This window comes from Ascaphus truei, chromosome 10, assembly GCF_040206685.1.
Source record: "Ascaphus truei isolate aAscTru1 chromosome 10, aAscTru1.hap1, whole genome shotgun sequence".
Lineage (NCBI taxonomy): Eukaryota > Metazoa > Chordata > Amphibia > Anura > Ascaphidae > Ascaphus > Ascaphus truei.
This window is the reverse complement of record NC_134492.1, coordinates 53,181,735-53,196,986: the sequence shown is the minus strand read 5'-3', so window position 1 is coordinate 53,196,986 and position 15,252 is coordinate 53,181,735.

Here is a 15,252-nt window from a genome sequence, read left to right as displayed (position 1 = left end):
CAATCAGACCAGTGATATGTACAGATGCAACACACTGATTCAATATTTAAGCACCACTCACACTCTCTGACCCTGGTCATCCACATGTTTCCTTTTACCACACTAGGGCTACATTACCTCATTCAGCTCACCTGACCTCACAGGCACCTTGTCCGTATCAAGCTTGGGTAACACTAATTAACCCACTTAATTAGACACAACACTAGGCAGGCTTTGAGGAGGCATAGAGCTTCAGCATTTCCAGGTAATCATAGTAGCCTTTATATCTCAGGAAACAGGATCAGATTTATTCTCATTTTATGCATAATGAAGAAACATTCAGTTAAAACTAAGCACATCATATAATCTCTGACCCTGGCACTCAGGAATTGCTTCTAGGCTGTGATTATACACAGATTCCACAGTCCTCCAGGCGTATTCTTTCAGTCACAATTCCTAGCAATTGCAGTCGAAGACTGAACCACTAATTGGCAGGGTTGCCACAACTCTGGGATTGACCTGGAGACTACGTGTTTTGACTACATATGTCCGGTATACGGGTTCACCTAGTAAACGTGTGGGTGTTGGTGTTCGGCAGCGGCGGCGTCTCCCGGCGTCCTTCCAGCATCTTCCCCTGCAAGTAACTCCTGTCAATCTGACCGCTCAGCGTCAAATGGGAATGCTACGTGTCGTCACAGCATAACGCGGTCATGACGTCACTTAGCGGCCCGTTATCATGGCAACGCGATGTGATAGGCGTGGGCGTAGGCGTGCGGCCATATTGACGGGTTGCAGTGGGAGATGCCGGGAGTGTGTTGGAATGATGCCAGAGGATGCCAGGGTGATGCGCTGCCGTCGCTGCCAAAGGTAAGCGCAACATTTTAAAATGCTGTCTCTGGGTTGGCCTTCAGTAGAAGGTGGCAACCCTGCTAATTTGCCATCTGTGCTGAAACAGAGATATCCCTGAAGCCGGACCAGTTGGTTTCCCTTGAGGACTGGAGTTGGCCACATAGACTGAGCCACTGATTGAGCCTCCTGTGCTGAAGCAGGTATGTCCTTAAACCCTGGCCTGTTGGTGGCCTTTAAGGACTGGAGTTGGCCACTCCTGCCATAGAGTTTCTTCTCTTTTTTTCTCTTTTCCGTGTGTGTTCAGCCCGTTCGTATCAAACATTTGCACCAAAAAGAATCCTAAATCCCAAACATCAAGTTGGAACTTTGAGAGATTCCGCAGGTTTTCCAGCAGATTTTTTTTCAGACTTTCCAGCAAACGCTGCACGTGTTTGGATTAATTATCCAAATGAATGCCATTTTAACGTCCCCAGAACATGTTCAATATCTATCAAAGTGCATTGGTTGAGAATTTGTATATATGTATTTTTTTATTTTATACATTTTTATTTAACTTTTGTTATATTGTATAAAGAAGCATAGTCAGTGGGTGTTAGCACAACAGGTAGAACGTTTTTTCTATGTTTTCTTTTGCTTTTCAGATATTTTGAACTTGAGATGGACTATAGTAGTTGGTTTATGATAGATGGATTTCTGTGCCCTACGCTTGCAGATATTGTATGTACACGTCTCCCGGACCCGTACGGCTGCTAAAACTACATCAGTAGACCGGTGAACCTGTTTACATTTCTAGGAGGGGTTTTCTGTATTCTGAAACCATCACTGCAAAATGTCTTCAAATTTCAAAGTCAATTTATCAGGGCAAAATCCATTATGTATGTAGTTTACAATCACAAAATGCTGATACGACACTGCTGCTGCTGCATGAGCACTAAACTCAAACGATGTAAATCATCTTTTAGAGCCTTCAGATAGGTTTCCGTCTGGGTTTCGAAGATTTATAGCTCCGGGGTACGCATTTAAATCCAGGTCAGGGTTTCGCAGTTTATATTTTTAATCTCTAATTTAAAGAGTGAGGTGTATAATAAAGAACCTTTATATACTCATTTGAAATATATATAGATGTAGCCAGACTTACAGTATCTGTCGTCTAAATTGAGCATAGGTTCAACATGATGGACATTATCTTTTATTCAACATCATCAACTATGTGACTATGTGCAAAATGCATGAAACCTTTGCCTCGTGCCGCGGTCCCATGGCCAGCATAACAACATGGCGGCCCAGTGGTGTCCTACAGCTTAAGTAGTTGGCATAGTTGAAGATAGGTGATGCTAGCATAGCGTGTAGGGAAACTAAGATCAATGTCCTCTGAGATTATTGCTCTGAGTAGCCGGCAGGCACGGTACAGTATACTATATTATACATTGCTGTCCACTTGTTTTTACGCACCCCATAACCACCTCTTCTTCTCATACACGCTTTCATGCTTGAAAATTAAAGACACCAGGCACAGTCTTTTTAGAATTCGCACATATTTATTTCTAATATTATTATTATTATTATTATTATTATTATTATTATTATTACTATTATCATTTATATGTATATTAGTTAATTAAAGCTCCAACATATTCTGCAGTACGGTACAATGAGGGAACACAGCTATGCATGTTACATGAACATAATTACATACAAATAAGCACAAGCATGCACAAACATATGCAGTACAAAGGTAACGAGGACCCTGCTCCTGAGAACTTGCTATCAAGAGGGAATAAGGTAAAGTGGCTGCTCATTATGGGATGGAGTATGCCTCAGGGTGGAGTGTGTTCCAGACACACAGCTGACCCCACTAAGATTTTGGGGTGAGGATGTTAGAGGGTGTTAGTGTGGACTTTGGTCCAGATGTACAGCTAGTCCAAATAGGGTTGGATGGTGGGGAGGGGGGGGGGGAGATGTTATGGCTACGCCAGATAGGCTTCCTTGAAAAGGGGAGTTTTCATGCAGTTTTTAAATGTCTGAGCGCTGGGGGAGAGTCTTATGGTGCGCGGTCGGGAACTTAGAGAGAGAAGGCAGCACGGGTAAAGTCTTATAGGCGGGAGTGAGAGGAGGTAATAAGGCAGGAGGAGCGGCGAATATAATGGGCCGAACAGAGACGGTGTTTAGGGATATATTTGGGGATGAGGGCTGAGATGTAATGGGGGCAGCATTGTTGGGAGCTTTGTAAGTCACAGCTAGGGTTTTACATTTTCTTGTAGAGTATATGCGTAGCCAATCTAGGGATTTGCATAGTGGCGCAGGAGAAGTGGAGCAGTGAACGAGGTAGAGGAGTCTGGCAGCAGCATTTTGGATGGATTGAAGTTGGGACAGGAGGACAAGGGAAATTCCAGCTAGTAGAAGGTTGCAGTCGTCGAGGATAAGTGATGGAATTATGATTTTAGTTGCATCAATTTTTGAGAAAAGGTTTTACCATAGCGATATTTCGGAGGTGGAGAGGGCAGGACTTAGTAAGGAAGTGAATATGAGGAATGAAGGAGAGGGCAGGGTCAAAGAAGACCCCTAGGCAGCGGGCTTGGTGTGTTGATGAGATTGTGGTATTATTGACAGTGAGGGAGAGTTTGGCTGTAGGGGTGACATGGTTTTGGACATGATAAGCTTCAGGTACCTGCGGGACATCCAGGAGAAGATTGCTGAAAGACAGTAGGTACAGGTTAGGGGAGGAAAGCTAAATTATGGTATCATTACCATAGACATGATAGTGACTACCAAACAATTGTACAGAATTGTTCACCAAGAGAAGAAGTGTAGAGGGAGAATAGCAGGGGGCCAAGGACAGTGCCTTGTGGGCAGGGCCGCCAACAGTGGGGGACAAAGGGCACTGGTGTCCCGGGCCCGTGGGTCAGGGGGGCCCGGACGCTCGGGCCCCCTGCGCAGCTGGGCGGTAGTTAATTAAAAAAAAAAACAACCTCTGCGGCGCCGGGTCTCAGTGTTGGCGGCGCCGGGTCTCACTGTTGGCAGCGCTGGAAATAGGGTGGGTTAAGGCTTCCGGCACGCCGGCATGAGAGGGAAGCCCGGCGCGCGCCGGAGCAGCATTGGGTGACAGGTGCACCGGGGCCGGCGGCAACTGCTGTTACCAGCCGCCAGGCCCCTCGCAGCACTGCCACCTCCTCCTCCTCCCCCCCCCCCCACCGCCGTCATCGCTGCGCTACCACCCTCCCCACCGGTCCGTCCTGACATCCCCCCTTCGCAGCATCGGGCCAACATCGGCCCCACCCCCATAGCACACACGTGGCGTGCCTGCAGCGGGGCCGGCGGCAACCACTGTGACCATTCACCGGGCCTCCCGCTGTACCGCCACCCCCCCGCTGTACCGCCACCCCCCCCACAGCCACCGGACACACCCTGCAGCCGCCGGACACCCCCATGCAGCCGCTGGACCCCCCGCAGCCGCCCGACACCCCTGTACCGGCCTCCCCCCAGCATCACCCCCCCCAGCACCGCCGCCACCACCCACAAGCACCGGCACGCCACGCCCCCCCCTTGCAGGTAAGTCTGGTTTTTTAATATATATATATGTATATATATATATATATATATATATATATATATATATATATGTATTGTGGTATTTTTTATATGTATTGGGGGTATTGGGGTATTTGTTATATGTATTGGGGGGCTTGGGGTATTTGTTATATGGATTGGGGGGCTTGGAGTATTTGTTATATGAATTGGGGGGCTTGGGGTATTTGTTATATGCATTGGGGGGCTTGGGGTATTTGTTATATGCATTGGGGGGCTTGGGGTATTTGACCAGCCACCGAGCCCCCCGCTGTACCGCCACCCCCCGCTGTACTGCCACTCCCCCACAGCGACCGGACACACCCCGCAGCCGCCAGACACCCCCATGCAGCCGCCAGACACACCCCGCAGCCACCGGACACCCCCATGCAGCTGCCGGACACCCCGCAGCCGCCGGACACCCCTGTACCGGCCTCCCCCCAGCATCGCCCCCCCCCCAGCTGTGGAGCGCATGACTGATCCGGCAGCCATTGAAGTGAAGGAGGCGTTTTTCTGATATACATGGACTGAATTCTCTCGGCGAATTACACCACGGTCCACCTGTGAATAATATCATCTCCATACAGCCCTGATGGAGCCAAGAACTGTGGACGTTTACAGTACAGAACCGGATGGTGGTGAATTATTCACACAATGTTTTAATCGATTTATACTCCTGTGAGTGTTATTCTTCCCCCCCCCCCCTTCCCCTCCCTTTTTATTATTAAATCAACAGTATTATGCTATGGGGCGTGCGCTCTCTCTTCTTTTTCATACATATATATATTGGGTGGGGGTTTTGTATGCATTTGGGGGGGTTGTATATACTTGGGAAGTGGGAATTTTTTTTTTAAAGTCTTTGGGGGTGGGAAGTTTTTTGCATTGGTTGGGAAGTTTTTTGGTATACACAGTATCTTGTGGGGGGAATTGTGTGTGGGGGGGGGCGGAATGAGTGAGTGTGAAGTAATTGACGAAGGGAGAGGAGAGGGGGTGAGTGAGGAAAAGGGGCGAGTAAGATTGAGAAGCAGGGGAGAGACATACATGTGAGGCGCGAGCGTGAGATGGGGTGAGATGGAAGGGAGAGAAATACATGGGATGGGGGGGAAGGGAGGGGGCTCGTGAGGTGTGAAATGGGGTAGGGGGTGGCGGGCAATATCGCCGACACGGAGGGGGGCTGCTTAAAATGTTTGTCCCGGGCCCCACGATTTCTGTTGGCGGCCCTGCTTGTGGGTCCCTGACTGAAAGAGGGAGTGAAGAGGAGGAGACACCAGAGAACGAAACAATGAAGGAGAGGTTGGATATCTAGGATATGAACCAGGAGACGGCTGCATTATGGAGACCAATGATGTGGATAGTGTTCAGGAGAAGGGGTGAGCAACAGTGTTGAAAGGCAGCAGATAGATCCAGGAGGATTAGTAATGAGAAGTGACCTAGCTGTGACTTAGCTGTGACTTAGCTGTGAGTACAACAACCTCATCCGCAGTTTGTAATTTGGTGAGCAGACACTTGGTGGGGGTTTGATATCCTACAGCTCCTCCCATATATGTGATTGTACTTTGCCCTAACAGGAGTTTGCTACGGCAACTCCCCCACCTTCTCTCCTCCATCCATATGTTCATTGGTCTCACTCTCTACTCTAACAGGGTTGACTAGAGGCTGAATAAACACTTGATTGGCAAAGAAAATCCTTCTTAATTTCCCAAGAAACCAAAGCACCCAAGTCTGATTACTTTGCTTTAAGAAAGATAATAACATTGTTAAATTGGTTTCAAAATGTTGCTTTTTGCAAACTATCAGGGGATTTCACATTTAATATAACTACTTTAGCAAACTACCAGTCTGGAAGTAACTATTTTCAATGTTGATAAAACACAGTTTTGCATGAACAATAGAAGTCATAAAAATCTGTGCTGTGTGTTTGTACAAATCATAGATGTCCCCTTCTTATCTGCTTAATGTGCCAAGAAGAAATCATTGTACCTACTATTGACTGTAACTAATAGACAATTTTTCATGCTTCACATAACTTTAAAAAGAATGCTGATTCAATGAATATTTAGCTATCTTAAAGCAGCAGGGGAACTGGCAGGGACTTGTTTGAAAATCACTTCAACCAATATGAATGACCTGAAAAGTGTACCAAAAAATTGCAGAACGCCAGAGATACAAAATCATTCTAGTTAGATACTAGTAACCTACACATGTAGAACTTGATATCTATCTATCTATCTATCTATCTATCTATCTATCTATCTATCTATCTATCTATCTATCTAGATAGAGATATAGATATAGATATTGATATTGATTGATTGAAAGATTCAACAGTGCCTGGATATGTACTAGATATAGGGGCCTATGCAGAGAGCAGCGAATTTTCGAAATTCGCCATTTTTTGGAGATAATCGCGCAGAAAACAGCAGAAAATGGAGATTTCCGAAAAACGCGCCAATTTTTCTTTTCTATTTGTAAAACTCGCCTCGCGGCTGGCGAGAACCGCAATCTCGCCAGTTTAAAAAATATCCGTATGCAGAGAGGCGCGAACGGCATCTAGCGGCTGTTCGCGCCAATAAAATGGCGCGATTGTCTCCGTTTTGCCTCGCCAAAAAAAACTGCCGCTCGCGGCCATTGCAAAGGGAAAAAAAAAGGCGCGAATTTGTTTTAACACATTTCTGAAGCGCGCATCTCGCCAATTTAAACTCGCCACACGCATCCATGTTAAACATAGCAGAATTCGCACTTTTCTGCATATGGAGATTAAAACTCTCCAAAAAAGCTACTTTTTAATAAATTCGCCAATTTTAAAATTCGCTGCTCTCTGCATAGGCCCCTTAGATAGATAGATAGATAGATAGATAGATAGATAGATAGATAGATAGATAGATTGATTGATTGAAAGATTCAACAGCGCCTGGATGTGTACTAGCCTCACAGTAGACTCTTGACAACAAACAGACCACCAAAAATACTTAGCACAGATGACCTGTATGAATACAATTGTATAAAAATTAAAATGGGAACTCAGATGGTAATTGTAGAACTATGGTTAGTGTGAAAAAAGTACAAAATTATAAAAAAATATACAGGCATACCCCGGTTTAAGGACACTTACTTTAAGTACACTCGCGAGTAAGTACATATCGCCTAATAGGCAAATGGCAGCTCACACATGCGCCTGTCAGCACGTCCTGAACAGCAATACCGGCTCCCTACCTGTACCGAAGCTGTGGTCAAGTGGGGAGACTATAGAGCCTGTTACAAATGCGTTATTTACATCAGTTATACACGTATATGATAATTGCAGTACGGTACATGCAGCGATAAGTGGGGAAAAAGGTAGTGCTTCACTTTAAGTAGATTTTCCGCTTTACATACAGTACATGCTCCGGTCCCATTGCGTACGTTAAAGCGGGGTATGCCTGTATGTGTTAATAAAAGAAAAATGCACTTAATAAAAAATATATATACTGTTTATGTAAAAAAAACACTGAAAAAAATTGTTTAAAAATGAAAAAGAATTGTATGAAATATAAAAATCAAAAATGAAAATAAAAAATGAAAATCGGTATAAAAAATGAATAAATAAAAGTAAGTGTTTTTCACAAAGATATTAGATGATTCTGTATGGAGATTACAACGTCCGGGCTGCTTCTTCTTTGGGATCAGCAACTTCCCAGCAAATTCTATTGGAGAAATAAGACAAAAAGCACCTGATCCATGTGTAAAATCTGATAACAAAATTTTAATAAAAGATGACAAGACAAATGCACACTCACAATTTGGCAATGCAAAGTAAGCATTGTATGGGTAAACCCATGCGCCAACATGTAACTGTTCGCCTAACGTTTGCTTCAATACATCAGACCTCACTGCTGCCGGTGTATCATGATCAGATGTCCCTCCGGCAATTCAGGTAAACAGTCTGTTGTTCCCAGCAGATGGTATAAGGTGCTGTGTGCGGCTCAGGGAACGTCCTCCCTTTCCTGGCAGCAGACGCACGAGCTACTCCACCAACGTAGCTCCTTGAAACCACGTGCCCTACGCGTTTCTTCCGGTTAACGAATTTCACCTGGGCTTATTTTTTGGCAGGGAGCTTTAGCCTGAGCCACTAAGAGAGCCGTGAGGAATGCAGCAGTTCCTTGGAGGAGCAGCCAGCGGTGGGTTGCCCTTTGGGGTGCTGGGGGAGGGGTGTGTGAGAACGGTGCCAGGAGGCAGTGACAAACAGGAGTCCTGCTGCTCAGAGTGTACCCCCTATCCCAGATATCCCCGCGGCGGCTGCCCGGGGTGGGAGGGGTCTCGGGGGGAGGGGAGCAAGGGACGCGAGAGGTGGGCTCGGGGAGTGGCTGGCGAGACTGGCAGGCTAATCCCGCGCTGATGCACGGTGCAGGAGGCGCGCACGGGGGAAGTTGGGTTGGGAGCGGGGGTGTGGGCCCACAGGAAGCAAGACGGACATCCTGCTTGCCCTGCACATGCGCGTGGGAGAATCGCCACCATTTAAAAAAAAAACTTTTTTTAAACGAACATGGCCGCGCAGGGGTCCCGGGCGGCCGGGCCCCCCTGACTCACGGGGCCCGGGACGCCAGTATCCTCTGTCCCCCCCTGTTGGTGGCCCTGTCCCCAAAACACGCCTAGCATCAGATATTGGTAGCTTCCCAGAAGCCTATAAACAGATTTCTGTAACTCGGGGCAAACCTGGTCCCGCCATAGTCATCCCACAAGTTAAAAAAAAAAAAGTTTCCTTCCATAATAAGATAATTGGGCTTTTAAAACTAACTCGTTACTTTGGGAGGGATGCAGACAGAAAAATGATTGATCAAAGAACCAGATTTTTTTTCCCCTTATCCACGGAGGCTTAATCACAATAACATTTTGATTGTATTTGTCATGCGTAATAACACGAACACAAACACTCCCCAAATAGTTCTGTGTTTAATAGTAGCATGCACCAGTATACTGTGCTACAATTGGTAAAAGGGTTTTCTCATAACATGTATTATTTTAGTGAAGCGGAGGAAAAAAAACCCTATGAGGTTTCACACTAAACAAACAATAATACATGATGTACAATCAATACAGATAAACAAAATGGGTTATTGCAGACAGAAAGCCGCAGACCATCCAAATTGTGTTACATGGTCTCCAATTTGTACTGTAACACCCAATGGATTTTATTCTGTTCAGATAAAAGATTGATTTTTTTCAAGCAGAGCAGCGCTGTGTTTTTCAGAATCTGGGGATTAACTAGAATTGTGAATGCTGAGTGAGAGGCAGAATTAACTTCTGTTGCAGTTAATAAAAGTGTCAGTTAAAGGTAACTTGGATTAATTGTAACAAATGGCAGTGACATGTTTAACAGGTTAAAACTAGGTAATTAACACCTTTGAAAAATAAATAAATAAGACACCAATATCACAGTCATATGGAAATAGAAAAAAAAACTGTGACGTACCACCGATGAAAAAGAAGAGAGCGAGGGTGACTTCAATACTTAAGGAAAGTTAGTAGAAAGACGCTCAATATCCGTGTGTACACACAAGCATCTTGATAGTTGAAAAAATAATCCAAAAGTAGGAACACGGTATTCAATCCATAGGCTCACATATATATCATAATCATATAAAGGGGGGGGGGGGGCAAAAATAAAGACCTAGCAGTCAGTCTGCACGACTACCGCAGAGATGGTCAAGAATGCACACCCCACTTTAGAGCATAAACATCCCCGTAGGGGTCAGAGGTAATAAGATAAAGGCTGATGCCCATTACCACTTGTGACGTCACTCCATGTCCAAGGTAGATTGGTGGGGCATGGTGTCATGTCATGACTGTGCGACGCGGCACTGGTGCGCATGCGCGGCGCTGCGGACATTTGGCGCGAATTGTGGGCTATATCTAGCAGAAGGTATGTGTTTGATTATACACCTTGATAAAGTCCTACGGGATGAAACGCGTTGGTGCGTTTGCCATGTTCATCTACTTGTCAGTCCACTCATTAAATACCCTCTATTTTATTTTGGAGTTTGCCCGTGATATTTTTTCAAAGAATCTTTCCAGTTGCAGTGCACCTTTGCTCTACTCCATTTCTATGACTTAAATACTAAAAAAGTTCATTGGATCAACGCAACAGAACCAACATGTTTCATGCTTATGGTGCTTTTTCAAGGGACCTTGATAAAGCGCCATAAGCGCGAAACATGATGGTTCCATTGCGTTGATCCAATAAACTTTTTTAGTATTGAAATCACCCCCGCTCTCCTTTTTCACCGGTGGTACGTCACAGGTTTTTTTCTATTTCCATCGCGGAGAGCACACCGGAGGATTCCGACTACGGGTGATCAGAGGAGGATAGTGACAGTCAGTCACTTTGCCCGGCGGTAGGCTATTGCAGTCTTTATTGGGTCACATATGCAAGCAGTTCAAAGGACATTTAAAGAACACTGGGCGTCACATACTATTCCTGGATGTTGCAGGCTCTGTCTGAGAGTGAGGCCAGGTAGGCACCATCTTTAACGTTATCTATCACAGCAAACCCCCAGACTGGTGCTCCCTTATATAGCCAAGGACTTGAGTGGATTTCCTCATACCGTATGTATTTTTTATATGTGTAAAGGGGAGATCAGATATCTCAACCCTGCTGTCTGAACACTCTTGAGCCCAGATACCCTATGTGGACTTTTCTACAGTATATTTCATAGTCATAGTAGGTGAGGATGAAAAAAGACATGTGATTATAGTAAAGCCTGTGTTAAATTTTGTCGACTAAAACTGTACTTCTAGTAATGGCGAAGGCGCGCAGCGCCAAAACAAGTACATGTAGTCCGTTGCGGGTGACCATTATGGGTGCAACCACAACGGTACTTCTTGGCGACAGGGAGACCAAAATTGTTGTGGTCAATGGATTTGTGATACACAGCGACGGCCGCATCACGTAACTGGCGGCAAGCCAATCACATCTCCATCTTGCCTTTTGTGCCTTCCCTCTTGCTGACATCACCGCCCCTTGCCGCCAGCGAAATCGCATTACTCGGCGGCGTGTGACATCAGCGGTCGCGAGCACGTCGCCATTGCCATTACTATAAACTCAACCTGAGATACTTAGCCCACATTTGTATTTATATGTATACCTCTAACAATGAAAAACACCGTGAAGTCAATACCTAAGGCCGAGTTTATATTGGGGTCTACAGCGACGGTGACGCGACCGCGTGATGTCAGCCATCGCCGTCCTACAGCGATTCCTGCACTCTGGCGCAGGAGACCGAGATCTCGAGTGGGGGGCATGGCCGTGAGCGGTTCGCCCTCATTGGCTGAGCCGCTCACGTGCCCGTGTCGTCACCCCTCGATCGCTGGAAATATCAAAATCTTCTGGCTTCCAGTGAGCGCGACGGCTGACGTCACGTTGCAGTCGCCTTAGCAAGTACTATAAACTTGGCCTAACGCAGGTAATGCAGGTTAAAGTGAATCTGCAAACTAACACCTACTTAACTTTTCATTACAGTGATACCAAGATCTCCTTGTTCTATCCAAACCAGGGGATTAAAACACACTAATTTTCACACCGCATAACATTAATGAACTCATCATCTCCAATGATCTGGAAAGAAATGTGACCTTATAATGTCTCCACATGAAAGTCACAGACTCGTCACTCGTGAGCAAGTTAACTTGAAAAATATGATGTGTGACAGTCTGATTAATGAGTGGCATGACAGGGAACATGCAGGTTATATGTAGGAGGATGTTAACTTAATAGTCCTGCTGTGTGGGAAGAACATTTCTTCCTATAGTTACAGCACAGTACATTAATAAATAAGCAGGAGGTAAGCAAAGAGGAAAATAAAAGTGCTTTTATTTATTTCATTGATTTGTTGGTTAGTGGTTGTATTTATTTAATTGGTAGACATGTGTTTATTTAATTATATTCTTATGTTTTGGAATAACATAATTTTAATTATTTTGCTGCTTTGGTGATAGAAATGTTTTATTCATGTGTACTTTTAAGCTTCTTAGTTATTTTATTGTTGGGGTGTTGAGGTGCTCATTGAGTGCTATAGCGCCTATCACGCCCATATTATATGGGTATTATGAAACACTGTGCCAATCAATGGGCACAGGGTGGGTATAGTGGGCCGGGGAGGGTGTTTAGGCCTCCCTGGTGGGTAACGGGGAGCTTGGGTTTACCCCTTAATTACTATAGCGGTTATTAATCGCTCAGGTGGTTAGGGGCCATTAGATTGTATTTTTTCTTGTACTCTTGCTGCCAATGGCGGGCATGGACCTGCAGTATGCTGACGAGGACCCCTTCATGATGGCAGGGGTAAGTAGAACGTTTTATTTACTTTATTTATGCTTGTTGGCTAATGTTTTTTTTTTTAATGGACAAATGAGCTATTATCCATATCTGGATAATAGTAATTTTGCCCATTACTGTACTGTTTATGTTGAGGGGGTTTGTTGGGGGTAGAGGAGGTGAGCTGTAGGGTTGTTGTGTGTATTTTTGTTTATTGTGGGTATGGGGATTGGGTGAATGGGTAGTAGCCTCAAGGATGGATGTTTAGGCCTACCGGGTGGTAGCGAGATGGGGTTAACTCCTTCATTACCTTGGCTAAATTAATGAAGGGATTACCTCCACCCGCAACCCCCCCCCCGGAAGGCCTAAACACCCACCAAGGACCAAATACCACCTTCACCCACCCATGCTACCCACAATATACTGGGCACTGGTTGTTAACACCTTCATTGCCTTAACGGCTAGCCATATGGATATATATGCGCTAGATATGCGCAGGGAGAGGCGTCTCTATCTGTGCAGCTCTCTATGCAGCTGGGACAGATCGTTACAGTTCACCGGGTGAGCTCTTTAGAGAGAGGCGAACATCTCGTCACTGGCTCCTCGCCAGTTTTGGGCATTTTGCTATCGCAGGTATTCAAGGCTTTCTGAATACTGTGATAACAACGCTCAAAAAACTGGCGGTGAAACCAATCCAGCGATTTTTTTTGAAGGCTTATAGAATAGACCCCATAGGATCTATCCAAAATTCCCTAGACATTCCCATCTCAAAAAATGTAAGGGGAAGACATGATGGGAACCTAGAAGCTTCGACTTTCCAAGGTATTGAACATATCTCACATGATAGATGAGAGAGGGACTGGGACCACAGACTCTTATAACAGTAGTCAAGATGGGTCTATAATGTAAACATCCAGAGTCCCAACGGCATTAATGAAGGTTTTGCATTCACACCAGTTATATTGATTGATATATCATACTTAGTTGAATATCCAATGCACCAATTCCTACATCTTTTAGTACTCACCAGTCACATTGAGTGATGTGCAATACAGTCATCTTAGCTCCTTCCATGCGGAAACTATAAGTAAACAAATAACCATTATTTATCAAGTGTATACAAATCCCTACATAGGTTATTTAAATGGGGCTTGAGCGCCCAAATAACTTTACATTCATAACGATGATACCAAACTTACCACACTCGAACTAATTGATCACTATTTACCCTAAGAAGCATGCAAAAAAGTGTGTGTGTGTCAAGCACACTGTAACGCTTATGCTCATCACAAACCAGGGCCGGACAGCGGGACTGAGGTGGGGATAGATATACACCGAACTTAGACCACGAAACTGGGTCCGGGTTGCGTTGTCCGTAGTCGTGGTAGCCGGAGAGGCAGGGTAATCCGTAGACAAGCCAGGGTCAGGGTCGGCGGCATACGAGCGATGGTCATGGTCACGAGCTGGGGTCGTCATCAGGAAATCTTCAACGAAACCGCTTCAACATAGATAGCAGAGTCTTTGAGTGAAGCTGCTTCAGTGTAGAGGGGCTTCTGCAAGGAGGAAACATGAACTGAGAGGGAGAGAAGGCCACAGGAAACCAGGGTGGCAGCACAGGAAACACTGAGAATGACAGTGTAGCTGCTTCTGCGTGGCGAAGGTGAGGTCTGCCAGGAACTGGGGAGTAGTACCGGGGCTACTGAGCAGGAAGGCCTTAGAATGCAGGAGAAATACAGACACGCCACAGGAAACACTGGGAGGACAGCGTAGCCGCTTCAGCACGGAGAAGAAGTCTGACAGGAAGCAGGAGAAAAGGACAAGGCACAAGAAGGACAAGTCAGGCCCAACAGGAGGGCTTTTGGCAAGCACTGTTACCTAGAGAAAGGATTATGTTCACCAAGTTTCCTGGGGGGAAGGGCAGCAGCTAAATAGCACAGGCAGCCAATGAAACCAGAGCTGCATAGGAGGCAGCAATAGACAGGCTGCAGAGTAACAGCAAGAGCAAGTGATTCTTGATTGCAAGTTCAGGGAGGGTTTGTCTGGAAACTCTACAGCTCTGTAAGGATGAGTACCAGCAAACCCAGGAGCGGATTCCTTACACACGCGCATTTTAAGTGAAACTTCTTTGTCTTTAGTCACTGTTTTGTAACAGAAATTATGTTTGTATTTTAGCTATTTCCACATCTATATTTATATATATCTAGTTTGACAACATCAATTGATTTTTTATACCTGTCTGAAATAAAGTAATTTTAATTTATACACAATCTTCACTGACACGAATGGGCATTTACTTGTGCAGCACATACAACCTATCTAATTTTCCTCTCCTCTATATGCTCAAATGATTTAGATCTTAGCTAGCACTGTCCTATAGCTATATTTCCATCCTTAAGTTGAGCAGGACTTGTGCATCCTGTGTTCCGGTAACAAGAAAGACTAATGAGTCCAGTGCTGGAAGTAATGCTATCAGTTCCTGGGCCACTTAGCAGTGTCTCATAACATTAATCTTCCCTCTGGTGTAGAAAAAACACACCCAGTATAACAAATCCTAACTCTTGAAAAGATAAAAG